General features: G+C 44.1%; 1 protein-coding gene across 4 annotated transcripts in view; it reads right to left on the bottom strand.

The window, feature by feature from the left end:
- Positions 1 to 16,910, bottom strand: part of raraa (retinoic acid receptor, alpha a) — a 171,894-nt gene that overhangs the window by 122,150 nt on the left and 32,834 nt on the right. For 3 of the 4 annotated variants that reach the window (XM_086016738.1, XM_086016737.1, XM_086016736.1), the window contains one exon: positions 1,245 to 1,384. The exons of the other annotated variant lie outside the window; for it this stretch is intronic. The gene's annotated coding sequence lies outside the window, so the exon portion shown is untranslated. The remainder of the gene's footprint in view (positions 1 to 1,244; positions 1,385 to 16,910) is intronic. 4 annotated transcript variants of the gene reach the window in all.

The following is a 16,910-nucleotide window of genomic DNA, read 5'->3' as shown; positions in this document are numbered from 1 at the left end:
CGCAGAGAGACTTGCTCTTCGTCTGTCCTCTGCCTGTCTGGTACATCTGATGACCCTGATTTACTGCGCTATACTTGTCGGCGCTTAATCGCTCTTAATGGATCTTGATTTGTGGCACATGAGGAGATCATCTCAATTAAGGAGGCTCGCTAAGTTGTTGACCTTCTCGCATCATTTGAACAAGTGAGTCTTAGGTGGCCAATTATTTACAGATTTGGGCAGAAAGGAAATGTTCATTTTGTCGGACTTCCCCGCCTTTCAAAAAAAAGACGCCGACGATGTCACACGGCACGGCTGGCCCTTTGAAATCTTGGTAGGTCTCACGAAGCTTAAAACACAGCTTAATCAATTGCAGAGGCACGACTAGGACCAAAACACAAACACATGCACACATACGTTATTGCATTTGCTGCACAATTGGTGAGAGCGTGCTGCGGTTGCATGAAGCGTGTCCAGTGTCAACACATACAGTACATGGTAAACAGAACAGGCGGGGAAAAAAACCACATATGCACACAGCGTGCAAACCGTGGCCTCAAACAAAGCCTTTTTCTGCAGCTACAAATAGAAGAGAATGATAGTTGTTGCTTTTGTCTCAAGGTTTAATTAGCACACAATTTGAAGAGCTCGCTGGCAGGGTGCAGCGATCCGAAATACACTCTGTATTTTAAAAATAATTACGATTCTTTGATGTGCTTTTATTGTTTCAGCAAGAGAGGTACTGTTTTGATGCTTGTTTATTGTTGGTTAGCATGATTTCACAGCATGGAGGGGCATGTGGTTAGGGTGTCAGCCTTACGGTGGAGCGGTTTTTTGGAGTGTAACTTGGTCGAGGAAAAACCCATTATATTTTAGTTGTAAAAATGTGGATGGAAGAATTTGGTTTCTTGTCGTAGTTTAGTAGTTTAGTTTATGTTTTTATATATATATATATATATACATACAAATATATACATATATACACATATATATACATATATACACATATATATATATGTATATATACATATATATGTATATATGTATATAATATATATATATATATATATATATATATATATATATATATATATATATATATATATATATATATATATATATATAAACTCTTGTATTAGATCCTGTGCAGTCATAATGTTGTGGTAACATAAAAACTCAATTTAGTGGCATTGCAGGGCGTACGTTTGATTTATGAAATGGGTTCGTAGTTGCTGTATATAATCATTACACTGTGTTATTTTTACCTCTGTTGGTCGGCAGCGGCTTTGTACGCGTTGAAGTTCGGACTGATTAAGCGGAGCGCCGTTCAGCCAAGTGGGCATCCGGCCGGCAGACTGCCCGCATCGATTGCTCCGACCGACCCGTCTTCTGGAAGTAGGGAGAGCTAGATGGAAGGAAGGGAGAGGGGGGAGAAAGAAGAAAAAGGGGCAACATTATCTTAAATGAAAGTTTATTAGCCGCATCAGTCAGTCAGGTGGAGAGGGGGGGGGGGGGGGGTTGCGCCCCGGGCCGTTCTCCATGCTTCCTCTCCCGATCTATTTCTCACTCGTCCCCTCCTTTCTCATATGTGTGTGTGCGCACTGGCGAGGGGAGGGGCAGGCATGACGGGAAAACATTAGCTCGTTGGCAAGCCGCTGGTATACCATCCAGTAATTGGCTTGGGTAATGGTCATGTCCAAACAAATGGTGTGCGGCCTAACCTTGTTACGAGCAACCAACTGCTCCGCCCTCATCGCGCAATTGTTGGAGCTGGCGTTGGGATTTTTCTGGTGACATTCGTACTCAAACACACCCAAACGCGCCCCACTGCCGAGTCCGCGTTTGAGAATCGGTGGCGGTATCTGGCAGTATAAGTGAGAGACTACGCCGAAGCAATGAGGGAGGATGCGCCAGAGAGATTCAGGAAGAAGAGGAAGTGCCATTTTTTTTATGCTTCGCATCCCATCGCACGGCCGTCTGTCTGATAGCAAACCGAGCCGCTAATGTCCGTTGCGTCTGGATGGTGTGCGTGTGTAATGGAAGCGAGCACGGCTCGATCATCTTGACCGTACGCCGATCGGGATGAGACAAACAACGTAGCGGCGTGTGTACGTGCATGTGTGTGTCGCGGCGGACCCTCACTCTGCTAGCTATCATCTCCCGCCAGACGGGCCCCACCGAGCTGACCCAGCTGGATAATGAGATCCATTATGGGTTACGTGCCAAGAGGACTGCGGGACAGAACAAAGACATGCACACACACCGTTGGGGTGTACATGTCAGGGTTTGCTTGCGCGTATCTTTCACTGTATGTGCTGATGAGCTCTGCCGCAGTTTCATATTTCACGTCTCCGTTGCGCGCGCGTTGGAGTGCGAGTCCGTCACTTCTAGGACTGGTTTGCCGGTGGAACCGGAGAAGTGAGACTTGTCTTTCGCCCTATGTGCATTTTTCTCTCGGCGTCGTACCCCCGGATTTGTCCGGAAAAAAAATGCAAGTTCACTCTGTTTCTCAAACACACGTAAGCGCACGCGCGCGCACATCGCCCCAGGGGCCTTGGAGGCAAAAAAGCAAAAAGCGAAGCGGGGACGTGCCGCATCAAAAAAAAGTGGACCACACAACCTCACCCTGACTGATCGCTAGCCCCGCACAGCACCGCAACTTGCTGGGGGATTAGTGGCCAGGTATGTGTGTGCGTGTATATGTATGCGTGTGTGTGTGTGTGTGTGCTCGGATTTGTTGGTGGAGAGCTGCAGTAGCTGTCAAGTGGATTTCACAAAAGCAGTTGGCAGATCCTGGTTGTGAGAGACAACTATTTGAAATGAAAGTCCTCAACTTGTTTCAATGGGGGAGGGGGGGTGTTGAGTACCTAGATGAGTATGAAACAGACACATGTAGAAGCAGAGCACAAATGAGCCCCTCTTCGTTCCAGAAATTCCCCCTCGCACAAAAACATCAGCTCATTGAGAGCGGGGCAGGGAAAACAATGGCAGGATTCTCTGCTGTTCCTGCTTTGCTCTGTATTCAAATGACGCCAACTCAATTAGTGAGCCCAAATGTCAGGGTGGAGAATGAGGAGGAGATGAAGAGATGAACACTGCTACGAAGCAATAAGGACACGTTTGGAATAAGAATCGGAATATTGGAATGACTGACGCTGGTTTTACGTGTATTGGGGGCAGACAGGCATATGCTACGTACGTAATCATTCAAAAGCGTCGCCTGTGCTTTTCTTTCTAAATAAAAGGCATTTCGTGACTCTCCGTTTGAGGTGGAAAGACGCAAAGAATTTATTAAAGTATACAATCATTTCACAATAGAAATTAACTTGTCAGTGCTGTAACTGGCATTCCTTTCACAGAAATGGAGTAAAGACTAGAGAAGAAGTTCATTTGTAGCTTCTGTGATGTTTATTAACTAGAGATGTAATGATAACGCCGATATCGTGATATTAAAATTGCCACTCTTTTTAACAATAGTGAGTAGAGATAGACCGATATGCTTTTTTCAGGGCCAATAGCGATACCGATTATTAGTAGTCAAGGAGGCTGATAACCGATATTTCGAGCCGATATTCATTTTCAGTGAAAAGGAAAATATTGGCATCAAAATCTAAAGAACTCTTAACTTTGTTGTAACGTCTTTAAGCATGTTTATTGAACAATGTTTAAGGTTTGCATAATCATTTTTTTTTTTAAATCGTTACTACAAGAAATTTTTGCCAGTATACATCTCTGTTATAAAATTCTAACAAAAAGTTCAGGTAGCACCCAGGATTGTCAGCATCTTTTAAAAAGGATAAAGAAAAACTTAAACAATAGCTCCATGTAGTTTTCTACAGTAAATTTCAAAATGATAGAAATGTTCAACTTTCACATATCTGTGTTTTGATTTCCACAGTTTTAATTTGATTTATTATCGGCCAGCAGAGTTTTAAAAGAGGCTGATGCCGATATTCACCAAAAAGCCAAATATCGGTGCCGATAATCGGCCTGGCCGATAATCGGTCTATCCATAGTAGTGAGTATCGTGCAGTTTTTTTCAATATCGACAAGCTCCCCTAAATATTGTGTTAATTATCGCACCCTGAGATTCATATCGTGATCATATAATTTCGTGACCTTTGAATACCATTACATGCCCATAATTAAAATGAAACATTACCGGTACGTAAAAAGCTATCCAAAGCCCAAACTATTGAAATTAATTCAATTAAAAGAATTTTCATCACAATTGCAAGACAGCGGCATTATCAAGTATCGGTACTCAATATCGGCGAGCACTCAAATGTAATTACATACTTACGGTATACTCAGTCTGAAAAAAGTGGAATCAATGCATCCCTACTTTTTCCATTTCTATGCCCTTCGAAACCTCGTTCGGTCTGACCGTTCTTCCAAAAAATATCCATCACAACACAAATATAAACACATATAAATAAATAAAAACCCCGAAGTACAGACGAATCTCCTTGATCTCGTATGCTCAAACGCACACGCGCACACAAATCCTCGGCGGCATGCATTTCCATCATCAGGTGTGATCAGCACGACTGTCCACACGAGCCGACATTCGCTCAACCGTGGCGACCGCTGTGCGAAGGTGTATTCATCCTCACATTACGACACATTCCCACAGCTCGATATTGAACTTTTGGACCACAACACATGCACACACGCACAGGGTGAAAACAAGGTGGACGAGAAGGAGCTGACAAGCCCCGTTAACATAAAAAGGTCAAACAAATTAAATAAACATCAAAGTGAATGAGGGTGAACAGCGTGCTGGCTCGGCGGGTGTACACCACGGAGGGGGGTGTTGTCCCGTAGAAAATATGTCGCGCGATCATTTCTGTTCATTTCATTTGGGCTTTATTGCCCCATGGCGTTTATTCTCGAATATAAATGACTCCTCTTTGGTTAATCACAAGGATCTAAGACTGCAATATAAATACCGGGCATGTTAAACGGAGAGGCTGATCAATTTTGAAAAATAATCTAATTGTGATTGTTTTGTTTTTTTTCCCCTCAATATTATGGATTTAACATGCAATTATTTTTTTCAAGATCCTCTTACCATGTAAAAATGTAAGTTACTATAACTAAGGTACTTTAATGCCCTCACATGGGTACAAGTACAAAGTACAAGTCCAAAATGAGTACACTCACAAGGAGTTGCTCATACTTAAGATGCCAACTAACAAGCCAATCGTAGTCCAAAGTAAAGTACTAAAATACATCCATTAATTACACATTATAAAACCAGTTTGTGGTGTTTTTTTGTGGTAGGGGGGTGGAATGGATAAATAGCATTTTGAATCATTTCAATGGGTAAAATTCATTTGACATATAAGTCAATTGAGTTACGACCTTGGTCAGGGAATGGACTTCAACTCGCAAGTGAAGGTATCGACATGTTACGAGATGATTGCGGGGTTTAATCGCAAAACTTTATTCAGTTGTAACTTTTTTCCCCCGCATGGCCAAATCCCCGCGGCAATACCCTCCAAAATTCCACGTTTCATTTTGCCAAGAATATGCTATAGTTTGATATTACTTAAAAGTGATTTGGAGATCAGTGTATGTTAGTTTCATAAGATTCAAGCAGGCCTTAAAAAAAAAAAAAAAAAATGTGGGTTTTCTATGATTTATAAGAGGCCTGTGATGGATTTCCACAAGATGTTTTTTGGATTAGTGTCTCAGAATTCTCATAAATAGCATGTGAATTGTATCTTATGTTTTTGGCTCGCGCAGAGAAGCCTACTGAATTTCATTGGATGTTTTCATGTTCAAAAAGCATGCTGCAATAAAAACTTGCAACCCATCTAGTCATTATCTCTATTCTCTGCGCGTATGCCGAGATACGCTTTCCCTCCACTAAATGGTCAGCCGCCCGCTGTGCTATTTTCAACGTGTTTAGTCTGCCGGGGAGTTTCAAACCCACAGCCACACTGGTGCGGCACGACTCGGCCGATCGAAAACCCCGAGACGCGCGCCGCGGCCAAAATAAGTCCCTCGTGACTGAGCGCAAACACAACAACAGCGCGCCTCAGATCTCGCCGGGACAGAAAAGGTGCGTCAATATTTCTCCAGCAAATCCCCCCCCCCCGCCCCCGCTCGGCATCTCAACGCTCCTTAACAAAACAGTTGTTCGCTCACAGTGGTGCCAAGCCTAATCACTTCCTTCGGCGCCAGGTGGTTCTCATTGACGGAGGCCCGAGTTCTCGACGCGGCGGGACGCTCGGACGGAGGAAATTGGCTCCTCCGCGCGCGTTTATTGCTCGCGAGCTGTGTGGAAACGCCGGCCCGTTGCCCCCTTTTTTTTTTTTTTTTTTTTATCCGAGGATCTTTGAGCCGCCTGTTCCGCTTCGCAGAAACATCTGCTTCCGCACGTGTTTGCGCCCGATCCGGAGAAACAATTACAAACACCTTTTTCCTATTACGCCCCCAACCATTAAGCGCCGGTGTGCGGAATTACACGCAGTCTATGGAATAAGTGGAATCTAATTCATGGCCTCTTTCTCCTTTGCATGGGCGGCCGCTGCTGCAGTGGCTGTGCTAATGAAGAGGATGAAAGAGAAGTGTTAATCAAACCGAGCATCTCATCCGCGCAAAGAAGGAGTGGAGGAGAGACCTCAGAGTGGCTCCTAAGGGATGTTTGCGAGTGCGCGGGGGGAGGGCGGAAAGGATTTCCCCAGCATATTTGTCTGTTGTGCTATTATCTCGCTAAATGAACGGCGGCTCCGTAAACTGAGCTGTCAGTTCAACAAAATCGAAATAAAACAAGCATAAACGCCTGTCCCCGGGCCCTGCCTCGAATAATTGCTCGGCAACCCCTCGATGGGGGCGATCCCTCTCGAATCCCTGCCGGGATCGTCCGTTTTGGAATACCAGCGCTAACGAGGAAGGTCTGATTAGATTTAAATGTCAAGAGAGATAGGACAATACAGTTATCTTCCAAATTATGGCCCATTAAAAAACCCAAGCAGCGCACCTCCCTCCTCGACCAACTAATCACCAACTCCATTTATCATCCGCAGACGGGGGCATCATTTTGGAGGGCATATTCCCTTGTTTTTCTGTATCCTATCCAGGAGTGCGCTTATCACAGGATCGGCGCACGTTCGCGCAGTGGCGTGCTGCATCATTTAGCGCCCGTGTTCCATTAAAAGGTGTGTTGTGAGAGAGGAAACGGTAGAGGGATGTTGCGGAGGAGGCCCTCCTCATTTAGTCAGCAGGAGTGTCAGGTTTGCCACATACCAATCAAGCAATTATACATTGTCTATACAATAAAGTTATTTTGAAAAACTGAGACGCTAAGGCTTTCTGTTAAAGGTGATAAGGCAAATAGTTAAATAGGAAGTCAACGCAAGCATTTTTTTTTCAAGAATATGTTTTATTGTAGCCCAGTAGTTGACACAAGGCATTCTGATAAATATTACGTATTCTGGAATAAGAGTTGAGCCCTGAGCAGTTGTGATGTCATTTTCAGTCGACAGAAGTGACAAAATGGCAGCCTCCAGAGATGGCTGAAAACAGGTGAATTTTGCTGCCTAACTTTGCTTCCACAAACGCAATATTAATCAGAATGCCGTGTTTCAACTAGTGGGCCTGCTGGGAACATATTTTTGAAAAAAAAAAAAAGTGTTTGGGTTGATTTCCACTTTAAGGATTTTTTTTTGTTGTTTTGCGGTGGCCTTGTATCCCACTAGAATAGGTCCGCCCCTCCACTGAGCAGCAGCTGAATCCCATCGCCACATTCAAAGCCAAAACATGAGCAATCTGTGTAGTAAAATGACCAGACCCGAGAACCATTCATGTGATATGTTCACAAATCAGACTTTGACACTAAGCAGAAAGTGGAGGAAACCATTTTTGTTTCTGAAACGGAATGATCTTGATTACTTGGTTACTATTTTAGCTGTAAATTTGTGGATTTGCATATCTAAACAGTCTATTCGCTGAGGCGGGCATTTTACTAAATTTTGCTGGTCCGTCATTCATCAGTCCGCCATTTTTAAAAGGTGTCCCGTCATTCGTATACCGTCAGCAAAACGGGCGTGCGTCAGTGGCAGACTGACGGAATGTCCGCCTCTGTCTATTAGTAGTCCCCATTACTTACATCCCTCCACTTTTTCAACAAGCTGCACTTTTAAATGCGGCATTTCACCCCAAAAAAATGAACGATGGGCCGCAAATGGTCCCCGGGCCTTAGTTTGCGTACCCCTGGTCAAAGAAGGCTTGTATTTTCATCAATTAGCAGGATTACACAAAGGCTGTTTTCAACCAACCACACAATTATGCGAATACAAAGTCAGTTATGTTTTTGTCCCCATTTGCAATCTAATTGGTTACCAACTCCATTACTGCGTAGCTACGTAACCGATTATGTTTCGGCCTCATTTGTTGTTTAATCAGTTACCACCTACGTAACCAGTTGGTAGGGCTGCTCGATTATGGAAAAATTATTGACTCGATTATTTTGGTAAGAATTGAAATCACGATTATTAAAACGAGCATTTATTTTTGGGTAAAAAAAACAAGGACATGTTTATACGTAACAAATATAAAGACAAATGCATATAGGTAAGTTCCTCTGGGACCAAACAAAATTTTTACTATAAACTCCAAAAAAAGGTGCAAATGTATAAATTTAAGTATGATTTCCTTGTGTAAACAAACAGTGCGTTGGATATAAATGCATATTGCTAATCGTTTTTTACGATTACGCCAATTTTGTAATCGTGGAGTGTAATAATCGTAATTGTAATTGAATTTTGATCAACTGCACAGCCCTACCGGTTAGGTTTACATTGCCATTTGATGAGCCGCAGGATTAACCAAATACAAAGCTACTAAAGGACCTAAAATGCTCATGACTCTCTATTTAAAGCCGACTTCCTTCTTATGCATGCTTTGTTCCTCACAAATCCATTTTCTGCACTTCCATCTTTCACTGTTTTTTCACGATAGTGTTTCACATAATCTCCGATCCGTTGTCTTTTCTGATTTCTCTTTGTTCTTTTCACACCGCACACCAACATCAAAGAGCAAAATGCAAAGACATAGACTTGATGCAAAGAAGGCATTCAAGGCACATTACAGTCCTCCCAAACAACCCCATATTATGGATCGCACTGTAAATAGCTACCGAGTGGCCCGGAAAAGCTTTTCCTTCCATAAAGACATTGTCTAATCAATAAAAAAAAAAAACATGATGAATTTCATCAGAAGAAGCCATTGTTTTGGTAGAAGGATTTTAATAAAATCATTTCTAGATAAGACTAGTAAACTGAATAAAGCGGCCCGCTGCCTGGAAAAGACCTGAAAAGGTTGAACACGGCTAAAGTAGCGCACACGCAGAGTTGAAGCATATTCAAACTCACGGCAACATACAGTAATTGCACAAACACATGTTATGTTGCAACCGGCGCCTCACTGGAGCTCCCCGGGAGTCGCAAGCAGGCACGTAGCAGAGCCTTACACGCAGATGTAGCGAGTCTGGAAAAGACAAATAAGAGGGAGGACTGAAAAGCGACCGACAACCAGAGAGAAAAAGAGGAGCCCGGAGTGTCATTTCTCTCTGTGTCAGCTCCCTGCCTCCCCCGGTCTCCCCCTCTTCCCAAGTCCCCCCATCGCCCCCGTGAGATGTGGCTGCTTCGTGGGGACAATTACCAACTGACACTTCATCATGGGCCGCGCGACAGGCGCTGACGGCCCTCGTCCAAACAAATGATGCCGGGGTCGAGGTTGCGGGCCTGCCTCCGAGTCTGCCTGCCTCGAAGCCCCGAAGCGCGGCCCTGCGCCGCATTAGCAGGCCGCGCGCGCACACGCACGCACAAACTGACATTAAGAGAGACTCCTTTAAGAAAAACACATTTATCAGTATGCAGGGGGGGGGGGGGGGGGGGGTGATGGAAAGCGGGGCGCTCAGGGTGCTACAGTGCCGTCAGCCCCCGCCCTCCTTCGCATCCGTACGCGCCCGGCGAGATTACGCATTTAAATGTAATCACACGATGGGGTTAAAAAAGCCAACAAGGCGAGATGGCAATCAATCAGCGCCGCGACAAATGCGGGAATCAATTAGCCTTGACACCCGTCTCCCCAGGCAGACGATCCACTCAACCATTTGCCTTGGGTGAGGAGCCATCCCCTTCACACTCATCGTGGGTCAACAGCTAATTGACAAAGGAGGAATATTGAAGTTGAGTGGTAATCACGATCAAAAATAAAATCATAATAATATGCAGGAGGCGAGCCCGAGAGGCTGGTGATCTACTTTTAAACGTATTCTACCATATAAAGCCATACACATACCAAAAACGATGATTCTTCGTTTGGCATTACCCTTAACTCATTCGCCGCTGGATATTTTCAAAGCCGAATTCCCCATATTGAGGCTATTTAAGAGCATTTTGACTGATCTTTCAAGACACACACAATATTGTGATCTGTGACGATATAACATACCCAAACAAAGGCTAGACTCTCTTCTTTCACCAGAAAAAAAAGATTTTCGATCTCTTTTCCTTTCATTAGTAATCATCAGGAGAACACAGATTGGGTTCACATGTTGGAATTTCTCACAATCTTAATCCCTGCCTAATCTTTAGCCTCCACTCAAAAACTGTGCTGATCGCAAATGCAAAGCAATGCAACGCTGCCATCTGTAGGGATCTGCCAGTCATTACAGTGGTTTACAAACCTAACTTTCATAGACAAGCTGGTCGAGACCCTCTTCCACACCTACCCGTTGAAAAATTGAACAAATATATTCATTGGTTGACGAATATAAATCCACAGCGGTGACCCGTCAACATACTCCCTTGACACCAATTACTACCTTCTTATTAATCCAGGGCTTTGGCGCCATCTTGTGATAACAGGGTGTAAATTCCACAGAAAAAAAAACAAAAAAACAACATGACTTGTTGACAGTCTACCGTACATGATGAAATAGTGAAAGAACAACAAAATAAACGTGCTGTTTGCTGTTGCATGTCGGGCTGGAAGCAGCATAAACATTTATAAAAGAAAGGGGCGCACGGTCAGAGTCGAGGCATTGTTGCCTTAATATCCAGCGTGCGACTACACCTCTGGCTTGTGCAAACCAAAGCGCAACCTACTCCCTGTTGGCACGCCCGGGCACTTCCATTCGTCTTTTCTCATTATTATGCGATTTCCTCTGTTTTTATTATCACATTCTTTTGGTCCATGTAACTGATGTTTTCCTTATTGGCTGACCCCCGTTGATAAATGTGTTTATGTGTCTACAAATCCCCGCGCGAGCCACTGTCTAAGATAAATAAAGGCCGAGCTGAGAGGTTTTGGGGCGGCGGGGTAAAAATGAAGGGCAGGGGAGGAAGGGGGAGGGGAAAAGCAGAGTCATGCGTCATGTTGGAGCGGCCCTTGAGAATGCTTTCAATCTTTCTGTCAATATTCAAGCGTGCGGGATTGTGTATGCCATCATTAAAAAGCGGACACATCCCTGTTTATTCATCATAAGGACAGGTCCTTGTAAACAAGTTGGGTGTCGCTTGTGCGTGTGTGTGTGTGGAGTGTCTTTGAAAATGGATGGACGTTGTACAGTAATGTGGGGAACGAGTGACGGCGTTAGCTAACCGGATGCCTCGTTATTAATGTTCGCGCCTGTCGCTAAGATGCTGGTCGCCTGACAGGCTTAATCACATGCAAATTTGAATACGATGACATCATGACTCATCCAGGGATAGCTGGATTTCATTTGTCAACATAAAGTGCTTTTGGTAGATATTTTTAAGATGCGGTTATCCTGAATAGAGCGGTGCCGTGCGATACGATTTTAATTAATTCAAGTCAAAACATCTTTCCCCATTGAGATGAATGTAAATGCCATTAATCCGTTCCAGCCTCCCCCCCAAAAAACAACAGCATTTTGTAATGTTTTTTAATGAATAAAATAGCACTCTATAATTGTGCACTTTAGCTCCTTCTGGTGTGCATGCCAGAAGGAGGGGGCGATATAAAACAGTTGTACAGACAATTGAAGACGAGTTTCACAACTACTGTAAGTGACTCAATAAACTGCAGAAATATTTGTCGTTTTTTGCAGAGGGTAGGAAATATATGCCTGTGATTATTTTATATTGTCTGCCAAAATGTGCCCCGTTTGTCTTCAAACATCTTTGTCTTATAGATTATGACGCCGCTATCAAAGCTATCCGTCTGTGGCTACTTCTTAGCATTAAGCTAGCAGAAGGCAAAGTTGTGGTTGGTGTAAATACACAGTGTAATTCTCTTTTTTTTAAACTGGTAGTGGAATAAACCAACTTGAAACCTCTTTTTTGAAGAATTGTTCACTATGTGCCAAAGTGCTGCTTGTTGTGAAGCGGGTTAAGTTGGCTTAGCAAATTTTAGCTCTTAAGTAAAAAAAAAAAAGCTTTTTTCTTGAAAACCTTGTGAAAATTAGTGCCTCTGGTCACTAGTATCCCAAGGCACGACTGTAATTTGTTGCCCGTGCTGGGAAAAAAAAATGAGACTTTATTGAATTATAGATGAATCAGTCATCCTTCGTTTCGATGACTATGAATGACACAAAACCTGAATTATGAATGAAATGTTGACAAACTGAACACACACACACACACTATTACATGGTCGCAAACCGATATAGTGATATTTTATCACAACAGCCCATCAAAGACCTACTTGGTGTTTTCTTAAAATGTTGTTGGAAAAATATTGTGATATTATATACGTGAGTCACTCTGTGATATACAGTGCGTAAAAAAAAATAAAAAAAATCTTGGCCAGAATCAGGACCTTATAGTTCTGCCTGTGAGTAACTTAACTCAAGACAGAGTTGCTTACTATAAGACCAACAGGTGAGAGTGCCTGCATACATCAATGCCACGTGACCCACAGAGAAACCATCAAACCGCGATTGCACGGGGTCCATGCTTGACATATAGGATTCATGTGGCAGTCCACGTTGACCTGCCGGGGTCACTGCTGGCGGAGGGGCTCATTCCTGCGCACACACCGTCACCCTGTGTAACTGGACACTAGCAAAACAGTGACACGTACACGCATACGCATACATCCGTCACTCGCTAGAAAGGAAGACAGAGTAGCATCCCACAGGTTGGACCACATAGGTGGGCTGACATGCTGGAAAAAAAAGACAAATGTGTTCAGTATGTGGTGTCAGTGTGAGAGCCAGAAGGAGCTACTACACAGAATAGAATCCTATTCTAATGTAGAGACTCACACCCCTAATAGGCATTTATAAAGATTTTTAGAAGGACGTCCATTATTTGCAAATTTTCCTGGAAACCCAAGAAGAGCAAAAGTGCACCATAGATATTCCGTGTATTTTCCTGTTGGCATTTTTGTCCACCGCCTAGCTTCAAAAGCACGCCATGGCTCAGCCCGTGTCCTGTGTTCACCTACCACTCAGCAACGGGAGACTACTTTATACTCTGACAGCTTTGTGGTAATAATAGAGTGCGGGCCCCTGCTAGTGCAAGTGGCATGCTCAGTCAAGTGAGACTTTGCCTAAGAGAAGCCACATCCACACGCGCTTCAAGGCAGCCAGCTTCACATCTAATGAGACAACTGGGAAAGTGCGGAACAGGAGGCAGGGAGACGAGACGCGAGGGCGGAGAGGACGGCGTTGAGTAGGGGGACGACAAATATTTGGGAGGAAAGACAAGCAGACCAAACTTTCGTGTTTGGGATTGGATCAAAGGCAACGGGGTTATTTCTATTGCTTTGGGAATATTTACTTCCAAATCGGAACAAATTGGAAGTTTCAGGGAGTTAGAGGGTCGGGGTGCACCCCTGTGCTAAGTGCTAAAGCCTTATCCGATACAAGGCCATCAAGGCCTTGGGGCGGATACTAAATCTGACATATGAGCAAAAAGAGATGAGAGAAAAGAGAACAAGGCAGACAAATCCAGTAAATTATAAAGTGAACAGGCGCACCCCCGGGGGACGGGACATAAAGAGTAGATTGAGCACACGCCATTTTGGGGTAACCAGAGGAGGAGGGTTGATAAAAGCTAGGACAGTGGAAAGCGATACAAACCACAGAACTAAACCCCTTAGTCCCCTTTCGATGTGAATTATTGAGAACATGTTCACAGTTTAATACTTGCAACTTAACTGTTTGGCAAGAAACACAACCGCCGCTGTCCCAATTCACCGTGAATCCTAATCAGTGTGCCTATTGTTAACGGTCCCCAGCGTATTTTCAACAGCAGCCTTTAAAATCACGCCGATGTGTGTCAAACATTCAGGGATTCGGATGACAATGACTGCATCTTCTTGACGGGGAGAGAGGCTTTCCGCTAACTACGTGACCGTTCTTCGCACAAGCTTCCGATGAAACCCGTTGACACTTGACCAAGCAAACACTATCGGCACTAGAGTTGACTTAAAAGACCCCATAAAGTGAATTCTGAGACTTGTTTCTCAATAAATGAAACCTAAAAACACATGGAAAGACTGAAAATGATGTATTCGTTTAATTGTAGGGTTAAAGCATTAAATTGTTTTGAGCATTTCAGCTTTCCTGATTTTTTGGCGAAAATGGTGTTTAGTGACTCTCTTTGGAGTCCGACATAAGTTCCCCAATATGGGCTACACTATATAAGAAATAGAGCACCTTCAACAGCAGTCACTTAGCTAGCTAGCTAGCTATGCCAACACCCAAAAAATGCACCTTTCCTTCGGATTGTCTTCTGAGAGCGCCTTGTTGTTAGCCACGAGTGTGCGCATGACTTGGTGAGAAAGGTGGAAACACCAGGAGGGAAAAAAGACGGGGGAAAAAAAAGGTCTGACATGACAGCCAGTGTATGGACCAGAGCTACACGCTGGCATGGCTGCTATAGAGCGCCTCGTTGTTGGTCTTGAGTGTGCACATATTACGGTGAGAAAGGTGGAAAAAGAAGGGAAAAGGAGAGTGTGGGGAGGAAGAAGCCTGACTTGACAGTCGGTTTATGGATCAGAGCTACTCGCTGCTGTGGCTGCTTAGAGCGCGGCATTGTCAGCCGCAAGTGCGTGCATGTTACGGTGAAGAAGGCAAAAGGTCCTGCAAGCGGAATAGAAAGGGGAACGAGCAAAACCAAACCAAACCAAACATACCAAGTGTCAACGCAACCTAACTGGATGAACAATAATAACTTTCTGTTGGATGGGTTGAGTTACTGCTCGGCTGCTCTCGGCCTGACTCCTTGCAACGGCTCTCCACAAGCCACAGTTAATCCCCATACAGCCAGAGGAAGGCCTCAAGATCATCCCACGGGGAAGCCGAGGGGGAAAAAAGGGCAGCGGATGACTGCGGCAGACTCTTCAGAAGTCCTCCGTCCTTCCTCTGGGTGTGTGGAAGCTCTGGTGTTGCTGTTGGACGGTGACCTTGCTGACCAGCTGCACGGCCTCCGAACCCACACTGCGTCCCTGCTTGCGTTGGCACAAGCACTGAAAGTTGGGCGGAGGCTCTATTCGTGTAACGTTGAGGTTTAGACAGGGACATGTCGTTCTAGATCGAATTAGGAGGAATATTTGGAGGTTGTTTTCCCACTTCTTTAATTAAGCGGATTCATTTGGAAACCTCACTCTGTTTGCCGCATGGGAATTATTAAGGCAGTCTGATGCTATATAAAGACGATGACTTACGATTCAAAGCCCTTATCCTGAGAAGATTTGCTCCTCTTGTTTGCATTTCAGGCACATTTTGAAGACGAGGAAGAGCCCTTCATCAACGTATGGACACCCGTGACTACTGTAGTTTATGTCCGTCCGCTCCCTTTCTCCTCGGGGATTCCCCCGGGGTTGTCCGGAGCACATGTGTTTTGGTTTACCTAGAACGGAGCCCTATCTCAACCCAGAGCAGACTGCAGCCTTTGTCAGTGGCACCATTAATCAAGTGTCCTTTAACAAAAACAGAAAACCAGATGAGAGACAAAGGGAAGAGACGTGGGGCGGTGGGCTCTTATTTAGGTGGGGGGGGGGGTAAGCAAGGAATGAGGAGGAAGGGGGACGCTTGACCCAGATAGACGCCTTTAATAAATCAAGCAGTAACAATAATAAGCAAAGTTTTCACGTGGCTTGACGGATTAATCTGGGAAGAGAAGGGAGTCTTCTCTTTTTCTTACAGTAATTGTGAGAAAGAGGTTTTAGGTTTAGGTCCTGCATGGTGCAAAAGGATCTCAGTGGCTGTTTGGATTAATTAAGGAATCAGCCTCTGCAGAGACTATCCAAACGCCAATATAAATTGCGATATAGCCAAAATAAATGGCCATATAGCCAACTATTTTTCTAGCCGTTAAGGCGGGGTAATCAAGCCTCGGATAAACCTCACAAGCTACCATCCTGCCATCGTGCAAAACGTGTATGTCAGTTTATGACTCAGGACTGATGTGTCTGTGTCTTTTCAATCTTTGTTTATAAGATGACAGTTCTGGCCCCCGAAAAGGCATTCGAATTCATTGGCATTCCTACACGGAGCCTATTCAGAAAGAATAAGAAGTGTAATGGACTTGCGATCCAGGGACAAGTTAAGTGCGTAAACAAACAGCGTAGCTCAGCTTCTAGCTAGTGAAAAGCTATTTTCTTGAAACTAGCGCAGTGCTAACGCAACTTCATGTGGCATTTAAATAGCTTTTCCGAAGCCAAAATATGAACAAATGTCATTATTAGTGTTTCTATAGCATGAGTCACACTGCTGCATTTGTATTGCACGTTCCTAAAAAGAGATTTTAAGATGTTAATTCTTCATTTCAAATGTCATAGGTACGTTCTTGTTTACACAACACGCGAGCAGTTTGTTTTGAATTTTGTTCCCGTACTTGACTCAACATGAGCCAAACGGTGACCTTAACCGCACTTACAGAGCCACAATATTTAGTGTAACGTTGTGCTTACACATTTATGTGCTTTCATTGTCATAAGCG

Source organism: Filicampus tigris, chromosome 19 (assembly GCF_054856515.1).
Source record: "Filicampus tigris isolate MCC_2025a chromosome 19, RoL_Ftig_1.0, whole genome shotgun sequence".
Taxonomy (NCBI): Eukaryota; Metazoa; Chordata; class Actinopteri; order Syngnathiformes; family Syngnathidae; genus Filicampus; species Filicampus tigris.
The sequence above is the reverse complement of the archived record's forward strand: the minus strand, read 5'-3'. Positions and strand labels throughout refer to the sequence as shown.